The sequence below is a fragment of the Pelophylax lessonae genome (genome assembly GCF_965119305.1).
Source record: "Pelophylax lessonae genome assembly, chromosome: 9".
NCBI lineage: Eukaryota > Metazoa > Chordata > Amphibia > Anura > Ranidae > Pelophylax > Pelophylax lessonae.
The window spans coordinates 164,614,227-164,629,749 of NC_138776.1; positions in this window are offsets into that span (position 1 = coordinate 164,614,227).

The following is a 15,523-nucleotide window of genomic DNA, read 5'->3' on the forward strand; positions in this document are numbered from 1 at the left end:
ACATAGCATAAAGGTACAATACATTGAGCAGTGAAGGGGAACTAGGAATTGATAAAGTTATATTTAATTTAAATAAATTTTGTTGTTTTATCACAAGATAAGTAAAAAGGGACAAGAAACAGTTGAACATTAATCGTTGCATATAGATTTGTAGAGGTGGAACGTTCAATTACGTACAGTTAACAAACGAATGCATGAATACATATGACCAATAAACAAACGTTGAGAGGCGTGCGAAATAGAACAGATGAGTAATGTGGAACCAGGGTGTCGCCCCCTCCCTCAGACACCCCTTCAGGGAGCTCACTGTGTCCAGAGAGGAGCACGACACCCCATTCAAGGTTATCGCATATTTGGTGCTGTATTAAGTAATATACAAATGTAGAAGAAAACATCTGATACATTCTACAAGAAACATCCAAGTTCGAACTGTTGCGAACTAAAAGAAAGTTTGGTTAAAGAAGCTACCATTTGTGTGTGGAGACCCGAGTCTTGCTGTGTGTAATTTTTAGAATTTAAACACAACTATACTCCTGGTCAAAACTAGGCACGTTTGAGTAGAGTCTGGCTGGGTTTTTACTTGAGCATAGATTGCTTCAGTTTCTGTTAGTTACTTCTTGGTTGTACCACTTGGTCCAAAGGGACCATTCTGCTTGGGTTGACCAGAAATGTCCTTTGCTGAAAGCATATATACATTCATAAGAACCATGAAGCTGTGTAAGATTTGTGACCTCTATGCCTGTGGGGCTGGTCTTGGAGAGCCAATTGCGAGTAATGGTCAGTCTACCTGCTAATAATATATTAATTGTGACACATCTGAATTTGTGGGGAACACCTTCTATTCCCAAATTCAGGATGGCAAGTTCTGGTGAGGCATGTAACTGGAGTTTTGTGACTTTGTGGATAAGCGTGAAAACATCATGGCAAAATTTATAGTGTACCTGACATGACCACAGGATATGTAATATAGTGCCTTGGGAGCCACAGCCCCTCCAGCATAGTGAAGAAATGGATGGATCTATGATGTGTTGAATGTGGAGGGTTCGATACTATCTGAAATTTATTTTATATGAAAGTTCCCATAGTTTCGTGGATTTGGTTGCTCTATAGCAGGGGTGGGGAACCTTTTTTCTGCCGAGGGCCATTTGGGTATTTTTAAAATCATTCAGGGGCCGTACAAAATTATCAACTTAAAAATGTGCCTGTTATATTTGGTCAACCATTTAATTAACTCACCCCAAATGTGATGGCTGCAACTGCTTCTCTTTGGTGAGGTGTGCGGTTAGCTGGTATTGATGATGTTGCTACTGGAAACTGGTTTTCCAGGTTTGCCCCTCTTAATGCAGAGTGATGAGTGCCCCCCATCAATGCAGAGTGATTAGTGCCCCCCATCAATGCAGAGTGATTAGTGCCACAATCAATGCAGAGTGATTAGCGCCCCCCATCAATGCAGAGTGATTAGTGCCCCTCATCAATGCAGAGTGCATGCGGATTAGAGCGATTACACACAGAGCAGGGTTCTTCTACTTACCCAGCGTGGGCGCTCTCATACGAAGTCACGCCTCCTGTACCGACTCCTATGATAGACGTCACCACTGTGCTGTCTATCATAGGTAGGAGGTGTGACTTTGTATGACAGCGGCCGTGCCAGGTAAGCAGAGGAACCCACTCTGTGTGTAATCAATCCAAAGAAATGGATGGATCTATGATGTGTTGAATGTGGGGGGGGTTCGACACTATCTGAAATATATTTTATATGAAAGTTCCCATAGTTTTGCGGATTTGGTTGTTCTATAGCAGGGGTGCCGAGGGCCATTTGGGTATTTTTTAAATCATTCAGGGGCCGTACAAAATTATCAACTTAAAAATGTGCCTGTTATATTTGGTCAAACATTTAATTAACTCACCCCTAATGTGATGGCTACAACTGCTTCTCTTTGGTGAGGTGTGCGATGTTAGCTGGTATTGATGATGTTGCTACTGGAAACTGGTTTTCCAGGTTTGCCCCCCCTTAATGCAGAGTGATGAGTGCCCCCATCAATGCAGAGTGATGAGTGCCCCATCAATGCAGAGTGATGAGTGCCCCATCAATGCAGAGTGATGAGTGCCCCATCAATGCAGAGTGATTAGTGCCACAATCAATGCAGAGTGATTAGTGCCCCTCATCAATGCAGAGTGCATACGGATTAGAGCGATTACACAGAGCAGGGTTCTTTTACTTACCCAGCGTGGGCACTCTCATACGAAGTCACGCCTCCTGTGCTGTCTATCATAGGTAGGCGGCGTGACTTTATATGACAGCGGCCGCGCCGGGTAAGCAGAGGAACCCACTGTGTGTGTAATCAGGAGGCGCTCCCCCTCCCCTTCCCCTCCGGAGGCAGCCCAATGGCAGGGCTGGATCAGATGGCTTCGGGGGCCGCATATGGCCCACAGGTTCCCCACCCCTGCTCTATAGGGTGCATTCAATGCTGTTATCCATTGTTCATCTATAAAGGATGACCCTAGCTCTTTTTCCCATTTAATCTGGGATTGTGTTTTGGTGAAGACTTCTTTGTTCTGTAATGTTTGGTATATTAAGGTGATACCCTGAATATGTATGCATGTTGTAAACCAGAAGTTCCATAGACGATTGGGGATAGTTTGGAAAATGCCTGGTGAGTGAGGCAGTGAGTAATTCTGATATATTGATAGTATTCAGAAATAGGTAGATTACATTCTTTCTGTAATACAGAAAAGGCTTTTAGCAGACTCTTTCATGGCCAGGCCCTGCACTCTACATTTTTCCAATTTTCCCATGGTTTATTTTTAACCCCCCCTCCCCTCCTTACAGCTGTCAGTTTGTAAACTCCCGCCACCCTCCGAAAAACCATACTTGTGGAAAGCACATGAGCGGTAGAATAAAACAAAGGTGCTACCAAATTTTTTAGGTCCCGCGATATCTGCGAAATGTTTCTCAAACTATATTTTTGCAAATTATACCCTAAAATCATCATCATTGGACACAATCACAGCAAACTTTACACGATTCCTGCTGTATTTAGTTAATAAACAAAATATTTGTACATTTTAAAAATTGTGGTGCCATTTTTGTGAAACGATGAAAATCAACAGTACGGGAAACTGCAAAACAATTTGGAGGTTGGCTTTTTCCAACATCCAAACTCTATGCGCGCACTGCATTGGTGTAAGTTGTGGTAAAACGATGCACACATACATTTTATTGCAATGCACGGCCTAGAAGGGCTGTGCATCATCAACAAGGAGTATTTCTGTGCCCAGGAGTCAAAAGTGTTTACATTGCACAGGCTGCTGCCCCCAGCTGTATGCAATGACAGGCCTACAGACACTGTAGGCATGTAACTGCACATCCGAACAGTTATATGCATACAGAAATTTTTGGGCAGCCCAGTTTGCATCCAGGATAAATGGATTTTTGTAAAATCTTACCGTAAAATCCTTTTCTCTTAGCTCATTGACAGACGTAGTCCTCGGTGATACACCACCTTCGGGTTATGTTGCCTCCACAGGAGCAGGACTAGACAGGAAATTAAAAAGCTCTGGCCACACCCTAGGGGCAGTCCCAGAGGGTATATCCTCTCTCTCTCTGCCTCAGCAAATCAGTTATGTGAAAAAGCAGTCTTTAGAGATTTTAACCCAACCCAACTCAAAAACAGAGGGGCGGGGACTACGTCTGTCAATGAGCTAAGAGAAAAGGATTTTACGGTAAGATTTTACAAAAATCCATTTTTCTCTAGCGCTCATTGACAGACGTAGTCCTCGGTGATACACCACCTTCGGGACGTCCCAGAGCAGTATCACAACTGAGGGGTGGGAAAATGGAAATCAAATCCCAATCTAGAAGGCCCAACCGGTGCCAACTAGAAGTTTACAATGCTCATCCTAAATGATGAGACTCAACAAAAAAGAGAAAATTTATTTATTTTTTTTTTTCAAACAGAAAAAAACCCTCGAGGTAGACCACCGGTCTCCTCAAATTGCGGCCTGCAAAACCTTGCGGCCAAATGAGGCATCCGCCGATGCCGTCACATCAATTTTATAGAATTTTGTAAAGGTATGTACCGACGACCAGGTGGCCGCCTTACATACCTGGACCACTGACGCCTGATGGCGAAAGGCCCAAGAAGTACTGAGCGCTCGAGTGGAGTGCGCCCTAACAGGGAACGGAGGACTCTGACCCTTAATAGAATAAGCCTGTACCACCGTTTGTCTAATCCATTTGGCAATGGTCGCGGCAGATGCAGGCAAACCCTTTCTGGGGCCATCCGTGATCACAAAAAGTGAATCCGTCTTACGGAATGATTCCGTAGCTTTCAGGTATACCCTGATTGCCCGAACCACATCTAAGGAATGCAACGCATGTTCCCGATGATGCTTGGGCTGAGGACACAAGGAAGGTAGTACAATATCTTCATTCAGATGAAAATCTGAAACCACCTTAGGAAGAAAAGATGGCTTAGGATGAAGTACTACCTTATCCCTATGAATCACTAGGTATGGGGACTGGCATGATAATGCAGCCAGTTCTGACACCCTGCGAGCAGAAGTAATAGCCACCAAGAAGGCCACCTTCTGGGATAAAGTAAGCAAGGGAATCTCCCTGATGTTTTCAAAGGGAGGTTTCTGTAGAACCGACAAAACCAAATTAAGATCCCAGGGCGGTAAGGGCGCGCGGACTGGAGGAGCCAGGTGCCGCACCCCCTGGATGAAATTCCGCACCAAGGACTTGGTAGCTAAAGGTTTCTGAAAGAAGATTGCTAATGCTGAAACTTGACCCTTGATGGTGCTCAAGGCTAGCTTCTGCTCAACCCCTTGTTGCAAAAAGGCCAATATTCGAGTCACCGAATAGGTACGTGGAGGAAATCCTAAAGATTCGCACCACGCAATATAAGTCTTCCATGTGTGATAATAGACCTTGCTGGAAGTCGCTTTCCTTGCTTTAATAAGGGTAGGAATGACTGAAGTAGACAAACCTCTGTCCTTCAGTACTTGGGTCTCAATGGCCAGGCCATTAAACCCAGCGACTGTAAAGCATGATGGTAAATTGGTCCTTGAGACCACAGACACTCCCTGAGACGAAGTTCCCACGGAACGTCTGCGACTAGCATTTCCAAGTCGGCCAGGCCGGCTTGAGGAGGCCAGCCTAGAATTTCTAGGACCACTGGCGCTGATAGAATCTGAACCAGGCGTCCCTAGAGGTATCTGGCCCCGACCATCCGAGAAAGTCTGGTCGTTTTCTGTTCCCACACATTTATCAGATACCTGATTGTTATCAGGAAGGGTGATCTTTTCTGGTTGAACCTCAGGGACCGAAGTCACCCGACTAGAGGCTACTTGGCCTATCTGGTCAACCAGATCCGATTCCTGTGAGGTATAGGGACTAATCTTAGGAAAAGGTAAAGGAAAAGATCTATTCAGGGAACGGTAACTACCGCTTCCTGTAGTACTTAAATGTTGGAAGGGAAGAATCGCACCGGTAGTAGTGGTTGATGCTCAATCTAATGTCCTGAATACCGGTGAAAACGTCCCCCCCACCCTGAAACCGGGTGGGGGCGCACCTTCAGGCTGTGTACTCCTTTGCTTCGGGTTTGGCTGGGTTGGTCCTCTGCTTGTCCGACCAGCCCTTCTTGAACCCTCCTGGAGGAGTCTTGCCTTTCCCGCTAGTACCAGCCGGGCGCCCTTTATGGGCGGTAAAGAAAGGTCCTCGCTTGTTGCGAGGTCCCTTAGCTTTAGCAGCCTGTGGCAAAAAAGTGCTCTTGCCCCCAGTGGCATCCTTGATGATTTCATCTAGGTTGGCCCCAAATAGACGATTCCCCTGAAAGGGGAGATTTGTCAAGGTCTTTTTGGAACCTAGGTCAGCTGACCAGCATTTTAACCACAGCACACGTCTGAGGATCACCGCTGACATAGATGCATGCCCTAATAAGGGAGTAGTGTCCAAGGCTGCGTCACAGATAAACTGTAGCCCTTGTATAATCTGTTCTATCAAATCAGATGTCTCCTGGGGAATATCTTTTCCCCTAAGGTCTTGGCGTACCATTTTCGCCCATTCCGTAAGTGTCTGGGAAACTAGACCAATAACAATTACTGGTCTAAATGCTGACCCTATCAGAGAGAAGATGGTGCGGGACTCTGCTTCCATCTTTCGATCCACCGGATCCTTAAAGGACGAAGTGTCCTCCACTGGGATAACCGTGGCTTTATTCAGCCTGGAAATAGGTGGATCCACCACTGGTGGTACCGTCCATTTCTTAATGATGGATTCCTCAAACGGATAGCGTCTAGCAATACGCTTGGAAATAGTAAAGGTACGTTTAGAATGCTCCCATTCTCCTTTAATCTGATTACCGAAACACTTGGGTACAGGAAAAACCTTCACCGTTTTGATGGGCTTGTTAGTACCAAAAGGAATCTGTTTCAGTTGCCTCTGCCGGTAAAGCCTCAAGTTTTAAGGTTTCCTGCACTGCCACAACTAGTGCGTCCACCAATGCTTCTTCCTGAATTATAGCAGGAGAAGAAGCGTCCTCCTCACTGTCTGAGGGGGCTTTACCTGGGATAACAGCCTTTGCAGAGGAACCTGCAACTGCAGTGACCATCTCTGAATCAGAGTCAGAGGTGTCAGATAGTATAGGGGTAGGTGGGGGTCGCTTCCTTGACCCCCGTCCCTGACAGGCCGCCTCCACCCGAGCCACCATAGACTCCAAAATTGCTGTAAATGACCCTACACTCTGTGCACCGGCGGGTCCCGTGGCCCCCTCGAGGGAAACAGGTGGGGGAATATGTGTGGCAGGGTCCATGATAATTCCAGTCACTTCCTGGATAATATAATTCAAAAATAAAAAACTTTTTTTTTTTTTTTTCCAGACCCCCAGCGCCACAAAAAACCCCTTAGTGTTACCTGCTAGGGATCCCTATCGATCGAGAGAGAGATAGACCCCCAGGCTCACCACTTGATGCTCAGAGTTTAACTGCAACAGGTTACAGCGCTGTCTTGACAAACAGGAAGTCTTTTGGCTGGCTGCCCAGGAATAAAGGAGGCGGCTCCGCCCCTCTGCACGCCTTCCGGCGCCTCCCCTAGCTCCACGAGGTGTTTGGATCACCTCAAACATGGCCGCCCCCATGCTGGAGACACGAGGCTACGCCAAAATGGCGGCTCGTGCGATCCAGCAAAAAAAATGGCGGCGGCCTGTACTGAATAGCGGTGTGCTGCAGGGCACACAACACTCTCTCTGCATGGGGATTTTGGCGTGGTTGGCGGTACCGGCCCTGGCGGACCGCATGGCCATTCGGGAGGCCTGCTAATAGCTGGAGATCTGATTAGGAAGGCAGTCTACATGTCCGTGGCTTCTGACTGGTAGGTAGCTCATTCTTATCACCGTAAGATTCCCAGAATGCCACAGATTATAATCTTTTTAACATGTATACAATTAGATAGTTAGCTCCCAAACCAAGCCTCCTGGCTTTTTGCACATAAAATCACACTCAAAGTAGGAGGATCTGTGTCATTTATAGGATAGAGGGGGACTCTATCTTACCATACAGAGAGGGGCCCGCGTTCACCACAAGACCCGTCAGGGGAAAAGGGGGAACATACTACTCACCATACCGGAACCAGGCGGGCACCAACTCCTGACAGTACCCCTCTCCACCGGGGCGGGAGGGCTGTCGACCGATATGGACGCCGTGACTCATGGTCTTTGGCGTTTCAGCGAGACGTTTAACTCGCGGGGTCAGTCCTTTAATGGGACTTTGTCGCGGCCGACCCAGCGCGGAGCTATGGCCTGCACGCGCTCGTAGGCTGAACTGGGGTGACCACCGGATCTCAACATCCAGCCCGTCGCCCAGTTCAGCTTTCTTGCTTGAAGATCTCACAGGAACACTGGAGAAAAAAAGCGGTCTAAAAAATCCTTTAAGAAAAAAATCCTGCCAGGACCTAAGATCCCAGCAAGGTATCTAGGTCCTTACTCCTAACTAGACAGAAAATAACTGATTTGCTGAGGCAGAGAGAGAGAGGATATACCCTCTGGGACTGCCCCTAGGGTGTGGCCAGAGCTTTTTAATTTCCTGTCTAGTCCTGCTCCTGTGGAGGCAACATAACCCGAAGGTGGTGTATCACCGAGGACTACGTCTGTCAATGAGCGCTAGAGAAATGAGGTTACATGCGTACAGCAGCAGAATCTGTCAGCTTGACATTGATTCGTACAGGCTGCGCGCAAACACCTGTGACTCTTGGGTGTGGAAATGCAGTGTGTGTCTTTAGGGCTCATTTACATGGGCACTGTAGCCTGTAAAATGCATTTTTTTTTTTTTTTTTATGCAGCTGCTTGCAGACAGCCTATGTTAGTTTATGGTGACACAGTTGCTGTATGTAAAAAGTCACAGGTCCTAATTTAACAGGTGTGTGATTGCATGACCCCCATATGAAGAGTGTGCATTTGGGGTTTGCTCACTTACAACTGTCAAAATAGGACCTGCGGCTGTGTTTGTACACCCGCCGCATCCCCATAGACTGCCTGCACACAGCCCCAGTCACATAAACTGCATGTTTCCAATCGTGCTGTATAGACCAGAGCACCCATCTAATCTTTAGGCCTCATTCACAAGGGTGTACTCTAGTGTACGCTCACACACGTCCTTGTGCACATCCCCATGTAGGCAATACAATTTCCTTTTTTCTTTTTATAGAATTGAATTAGCCTTGTTTAAGGGGCTTTGATGAAACCTCAAGGGTCTAAACAAATCTTGATGTCTCAAATTTGAGACAGAGAAAGGAATTGGGGCCACAGATCAATCCTCTTCTTGTCACTGAAATAATGACAAGGAGGCACTCTGTACAGAGGCTTCCTGTTCATTCACAAACTGAATGCATAGTAAACAATCATGAATGAACACAGGAGCAATCCGTACCAATGGCTCCCTGTGTTCATTTAGGATAGGAAGGGGCTGGTAAATATGAGGGAGGGATTCCCCCATCAACACTGACTGTGTTGATGGGAGAATCGAGCAATTTCCTTTTCTTTAACCAATGGTTGAAGGAAATACAATTGCATAAAGTCCAGCTGGAAGCGATCCTGTGCCACCGTAAGTTTTATAATCCTGGCAGCAAAAGGGTTAAACTGCACAGGGAAAGGAAATGTCCAAGACTAGCTTCTTTTACAGACACACAAAAGAATCTGCAAAAAAAATTTTTTAGATTGATTATATATATATATATATATATATATATATATATATATATATATATATATATCTCAATCACACACACAGTATCTCACAAAAGTGAGTACACCCCTCACATTTTTATAAATATTTTATTATATCTTTCCATGTGACAACACTGAAGAAACTACACTTTGCTACAATGTAAAGTAGTGAGTGTACAGCTTGTATAACAATGTTAATTTGCTGTCCTCTCAAAATAACTCAACACACAGCCATTAATTTTTGGTCTCACCTGAAGCTGCAGCTTTCCATTACTGTATTAGCGCGGTTATCTCCTTTTTACACAGCCATTAATGTATAAACCGCTGGCAACAAAAGTGAGTACACCACTAAGTGAAAATGTCCAAATTGGGCCCAAAGTGTCAATATATTGTGCGGCCACCATTATTTTTCAGCACTGCCTTAACCCTCTTGGGCATGGAGTTTACCAGAGCTTCACAGGTTTCCACTGGAATCCACTTCCACTCCTCTATGGTGACATCACAGAGCTGGTGGATGTTAGAGACCTTGCTCTCCTCCACCTTCCATTTGAGGATGCCCCACAGATGCTCAATAGGGTTTAGGTCTGGAGACATGCTTGACCAGTCCATCATCTTTACCCTCAGCTTCTTTAGCAAGGCAGTGGTCATCTTCGAGGTGTGTTTGGGGGTCGTTATGTTGGAAATACTGCCCTGCGACACAGTCTCCGAAGGGAGGGGATCATGCTCTGAAAACATTTTCCACATTCTCTATATAAAATTCATCCATTTAACAAAGGAAAAACAAGTCACAACTGAAAAGTAGTAATTTGAGACTTTATTCCAGGATCACATTACAATAATCAGCCACCTACAAGGTGATACAAGGCACTTTATTATTTATTTCAGGTGTAAGTAGTTTTCTAGACTCCATAATAAAACATTCTCTATGGCAAGAATGGGACTATACATGACTTATGTGAGTAGTTAACAGTACAAGTACATGGGCAATTCTGTTTATTTGTGCTGCAGACTGAACTATCCCTGACATTGCACTTTCTAAAAAGAAAAAAAAAAACTATCCCTTACATTGGCTATAAACATCCATTACAGTATGTGGTTTGCGGTTTTAGCTTAGGAACAATATACACCTACAATAAATGGAAATTGAAATTCAGCTGCAGACAATTATAATGTTCGTTTTACTGAGGGGAAAAAAAAAAAAACATGCCATACAAGGGGGTTATTTACTAAAAATCAAGAGGGCAAAATTTGGTGCAACTCTGCATAGAAACCAATCAGCTTCCAGGTTTTATTGCCAAAGCTTAATTGAACAAGCTGAAATTAGAAGCGGATTGGCTACCATGCACAGCTGCTCCAGATTTTTAGTAAATCTCCCCCATAGATTGGATGAAACAGACAGACTTGCAGTACAAAATGCCCCCCTCTACCCTAGCCAGCATAACCTCAGTAAAAAGTGTTTCCATGATGATACATGATGAATTCCTCGCCACAGCTTTTAGCCGGGATGGTGGGTAAACATAACTACATCTATTGATAGCAGCTATGTCCCATCCAAGAAGAACTATACAGCAAGTATTCAATCATTTATGGAGGATCAGACCATCCAAACACTCTTTCCATACAGCCGTTTTAAAGTGAATAAAGGTTTGGTTATTTTTTTTAAATACTTACCTGCTCTGTACCGTGGTTTTGTACAGAGCAGCCCAGATCCTACTTTTCTATGGTCCCACGATGAGACTCCAGGCCCCTCCCTCCTGCCAAGTGCACCCACAGAAAGCAGCTTGTTATGGGGGCACCCGAGCCACTGCTCCATTTGTCCATTCACACACAGATCTTGGCTCAGCTTCGCCCCCAGTTCTCACTGGCTGTGATTGAGAGTAGCAGGAGCCAATGGCTACTGCCTCAGTCAATAAGGAGGGAGAGAGCCGAGGCTCTCGTGCACATCAGGATGGGACTCTGGTAAGTATTGTGGGAGGGGGAAGCTGCACACAAGGTTTTTTACTTTCATCCATAGAATACATGAAGGTAAAAAAGAAAAAATGAGATTTAAGCATGAGGCAGGCGATCACTGCAGTCACAAAGAGGAATGTTGGAATGCCCAACCATTTCTAACTTGTCTAACGTCCCTTGAATTTCATACAGTGTTTGTGCTTGTAATCCCTTGTAGTTGCTTCACGCCATACAATGTCTACCTGTTGTATGAAGGTGCTAAAACTTTTAAGAATAATGCGGATCATTGCTAAAAGCATTATCTACTTAGATCCAAACTACTGCCACAACAATTTTCTTTTTTCTTTTGGACAGTGTAGGGAAAGTTTGGAACCTCTGCTGGATTTTTATTGCTTTCTGAGTCCCCACTGGGAAGATTTCTCCTCAATTCCTCCCTGTCTATATTTAGGGGTAAGTGATTACCATGAACTCTCTGACAGCAAGGGATTGCTGTTGTGTACTGTCCCCTCTCTGTATCCCTTTATGCGAGCTTTCCCACACTTCTTGTGCGGTCACCATGACAGAAAGTCCCCAACCCATCCCCATTCTATTTAAAACTAAATGCTTTGACTGTAGCTGGGTAATCAATTGTTTCCAACAAAATAACCCATTGCTCTTGAACAGATCTAATGTTATTTTCTCAAGGGCTTACAGTCACACAAGGTAAGTTTGTTGAATATTCACAGTGACTGGATAAAAAAAATACTAGATTAGTCCACCATAAAATGAGAATTATTACTATAAAAAAAAAAAAAAAAAAAAAAAAAGGAAAAAAGTTGAAAAAGAAAACCGTTATAACATGTTAAAACACTGAAGATCGCATAGAAGAATACCAAGTGCACTTGCGAACACCTATTTCAATGCATGTCTATCGAATTCTGATAAACTACTGATAATTTAACAGTGCCTACAATATAAGAACATCAATGGTACTTTCCAGCAGGCAGGAGTAAATACTTTATGTATTTTTTAGTGGTTATTATGGGTTCAGAATGGACAGTATAGCTACAGATTTTAGAGATCATGCATTGTTGGGAGTTTCCTATTCTCTGGGGGTCAAGCCCTGGAACAATCCTTCCCCCAGAGTAAAAAAACTGGTGCCCAGGAAACCTTGGTGCTGCGTAAACTGGTGGATGTACACAGGCGCAAGTCACAGACAGTCTGCATTCGGGGACTCACATCTGTATGCATTTGTCACTTTATCCAATTAGTGGTACGTACCTGTGTACAGCCAGCGGCAATCAATCAAGTCTACAGGGGGCTGTATGGAGCACCTGGGGCTCCCTGGCATCAAATTATGCCAGTCTGTTTATACTGTAAGGAGGAATGTGCCCGGGTGAATGAGTGCCTCTGTACGTTTCCGGTGATACAAGTAGGCACAAAAGAAAAAAAAATAGGCAATACAGTCTAAATACCAAGGTACAAAATGCCCATTTCAGTGGTCGTTTCGTCAATGTATAGGAGATCAAATAAAGTATAAAGCAGGGGTGCCTGAAACTGGTCAACTAAAGGATAACTGAAAAAAGCAACACATTTTGTTACATTATCATGGGAAGTGTGTGTGCTACATTAGGGTCCGGGCGTATCGGATTAAGCAGAAATTCCAAATTAGAACTGGACTGCAGCATCTTCAGCTGGCCATACAAAGATAGAGGAAGATTAATAGATTCCTTTATCCATACTAAACAGCGTGGATGGCGGAATCTGCTCTACCAACTATTGTGTTCAAGCAGCTGCAGTGCCTATAACTGCCTGAATACCCAAACAGTGACTGCATCTGATTGTATGCAGCTACTGCTCAGCCAACAATTTTCCACTTGGTTACTTTGATTACTCGATTGAGTTTTATTGAACCAGGTGGTGCTGACAAGGAGACCCACGGCTCAAATTTTGACGAATTCAGCGGCAATTGTCCAAAATCAGACCAGTTCAGCAACCAGAAAGTGTCTTTCAGCGCCTTTACACTGCCAGATCCCAGAGTGCAGCTGGATACAGGGAGATGGGGTCAGTGATGTGCTGTGTATTCATCTGTGTATGCTGCAGGAAGATAGGTGTAAGGAAACCAAAGCCACTTCCTTCTTTATTAAAGAAAAGAACCGCTACAAGCCAGATAGTACTAAACTGGCATTTATATTTTCTGTGGCATGTGCTGAGCAATTGCTCCAATCCTGTTATATATCAAAACAGTATATTTCTAATGTGCAACTGCAGTTATCGTTTAGAAGAGATGATGAATAAAGCAGGAATGACTGACAAGTCCAACCTACAGTGTATGACTAGACTACAGACCAGCTCTTAATAGTCATGTTTCAGGCACTGGGGGAGAGAGGGACTTGGATACAGAGCCTAGACATGTTTTAGACTAGGAGTGTGATAACAAATTGATAGCAGGCAAGATAAACAATGTCACAAATCTCCTTCTAAAGCAGCCATATGCTTGAAGTGAAAATACAAATTACCTGCACCGGATAAGCTGAAATGTGGCCATTTTATGGAATGTTACCTTACAAAAAACATTATATTCATCACCCTGTATAGGAAACAAAGTGATGTTTGTTTGGAGGCTGAAGCTTCATTGATTGTTCCTATCCGGGCAGAAACTTACTGGAAGTCTAAGGACTGAGCCTTATAACGGGCCAATAACAAAGGCCAGTGTTGTGTTCTATGCATTGTGGGTAAAGCCTCATGCACACGATCAGATTATCGAACAATCTTTCGTCCGTTTTTTGTTGCATGCTAGTCTCATATGGAAAGTGAAGAGGTTACTGTCATATGAAAATTCCCATACGACAGAATTCAACTTCAGAAGTGATGTCATGTGTTGAATTGTTCTGTATGTGTTTTTTCGTTGCGCATGCCTAGTCTTGCTCTTACGATTTTTTTGGACGAAACCTGTACTAATTAAATGAAAATTGGACGTTGTGTTGACGTAAGATAAAAAGTTTATAGCCTGCGCATTCAGATTTTGTCGTTTGAAAATTCGTAATCGGCTATCAAAAGCACTATACTAATAATCTGAAAATCGGCAGATCATTCGTCGGATGAAATTTTACTTCAGATTTTCGTATCCTGTGTACGGGCCTTGAGGCTCTGAAGAAGAGGCACTGCCTCGAAACGCGTAAGCCTGCACAGCTTCAGGGGACGATCCAATCCCGATCCTGTTGCTGAGGATTTTATATCTATTTGATGTGCTTTTTACCAAGAAACTTGTTTGAGAGTATTTTTAATCTATCATTTTAATAAACCTGTCTAAGAGATAATGCACTAGGCCGGTGTGCCATTGTGTTTGTTGTCGTTTACAGGCCTTTACTGTCAGAGGCCGATTCTCAGACTAACTTTCTGGACGTAATCTGCGAGATGCCTGTGCTCTCTCTCCTGTATTGTTCCCTGTTGCAGCCTAACTTTTCCTACCTCACACAGAATGCCATAGGAGTGGCCATCCATCATCTGCAGCAGGAAGTGTGAGACTCAGAGGTGGGTAGAGGCAGGAACCATGCAATATTATTCCTCTATAGACATCCCTGTATATAACAAACTTGTGAATGACTCAAAGCACCATCATCCACTCATTCCACAACCTCTCATTTTTGTGGACTGCTAAGATTTCCCCAGCATTTAAATACTTGATAACAAGAATTAGAGTTACCTGAATATAAAGATGTTATCACCATTATGACTTTGTTCCTGTAATAAAACCTACTACATACAGCTAGAAACACTGAACACAAAATGACCTCCTATAAATACCCTGATCAATATTGATATGAAAGGTTAAACACATTTGGCTTCCCCTAATACTGGAACATGTTATTTATTAACAAACCGATACAAGAACCGGATTAAAATCTGATGAGAAATCATAACAATTTATGGCTTCCTTTTATTATCATTGCTTTAAAAGTCAAGATGATCAAAGTACTCAAAGTGTCACTAAACCCACATCACCCCCACCAAATTATCATTTATTCAATTGTTCATACTCAGTCACTATGGGATTCATTTTCGGTCAAAAACCTGGTTGATCCACTGTTTTCTATCCGCCTTCCACACACCTTCTGTCCATGTCCCCAATTCAGCTAGAGATTTTGCAGAGTAGTGTTGGCAGCTCTGCACATGCTCAGTTTTCAGTAAGTTTCTATGCTGGGATTGAGGATTTCCTCCCTATTACATCTAAACAGCCCATGTGACTATATAGTCACACATGTGGGCATATACACAGTGGTAAATGACTGCTCACCCCCCTCCCTCCTCCTCCATGCCCACTAACCAGCTAAACACTATGGAGGCGAGATATTACATATAGATTCATGGAG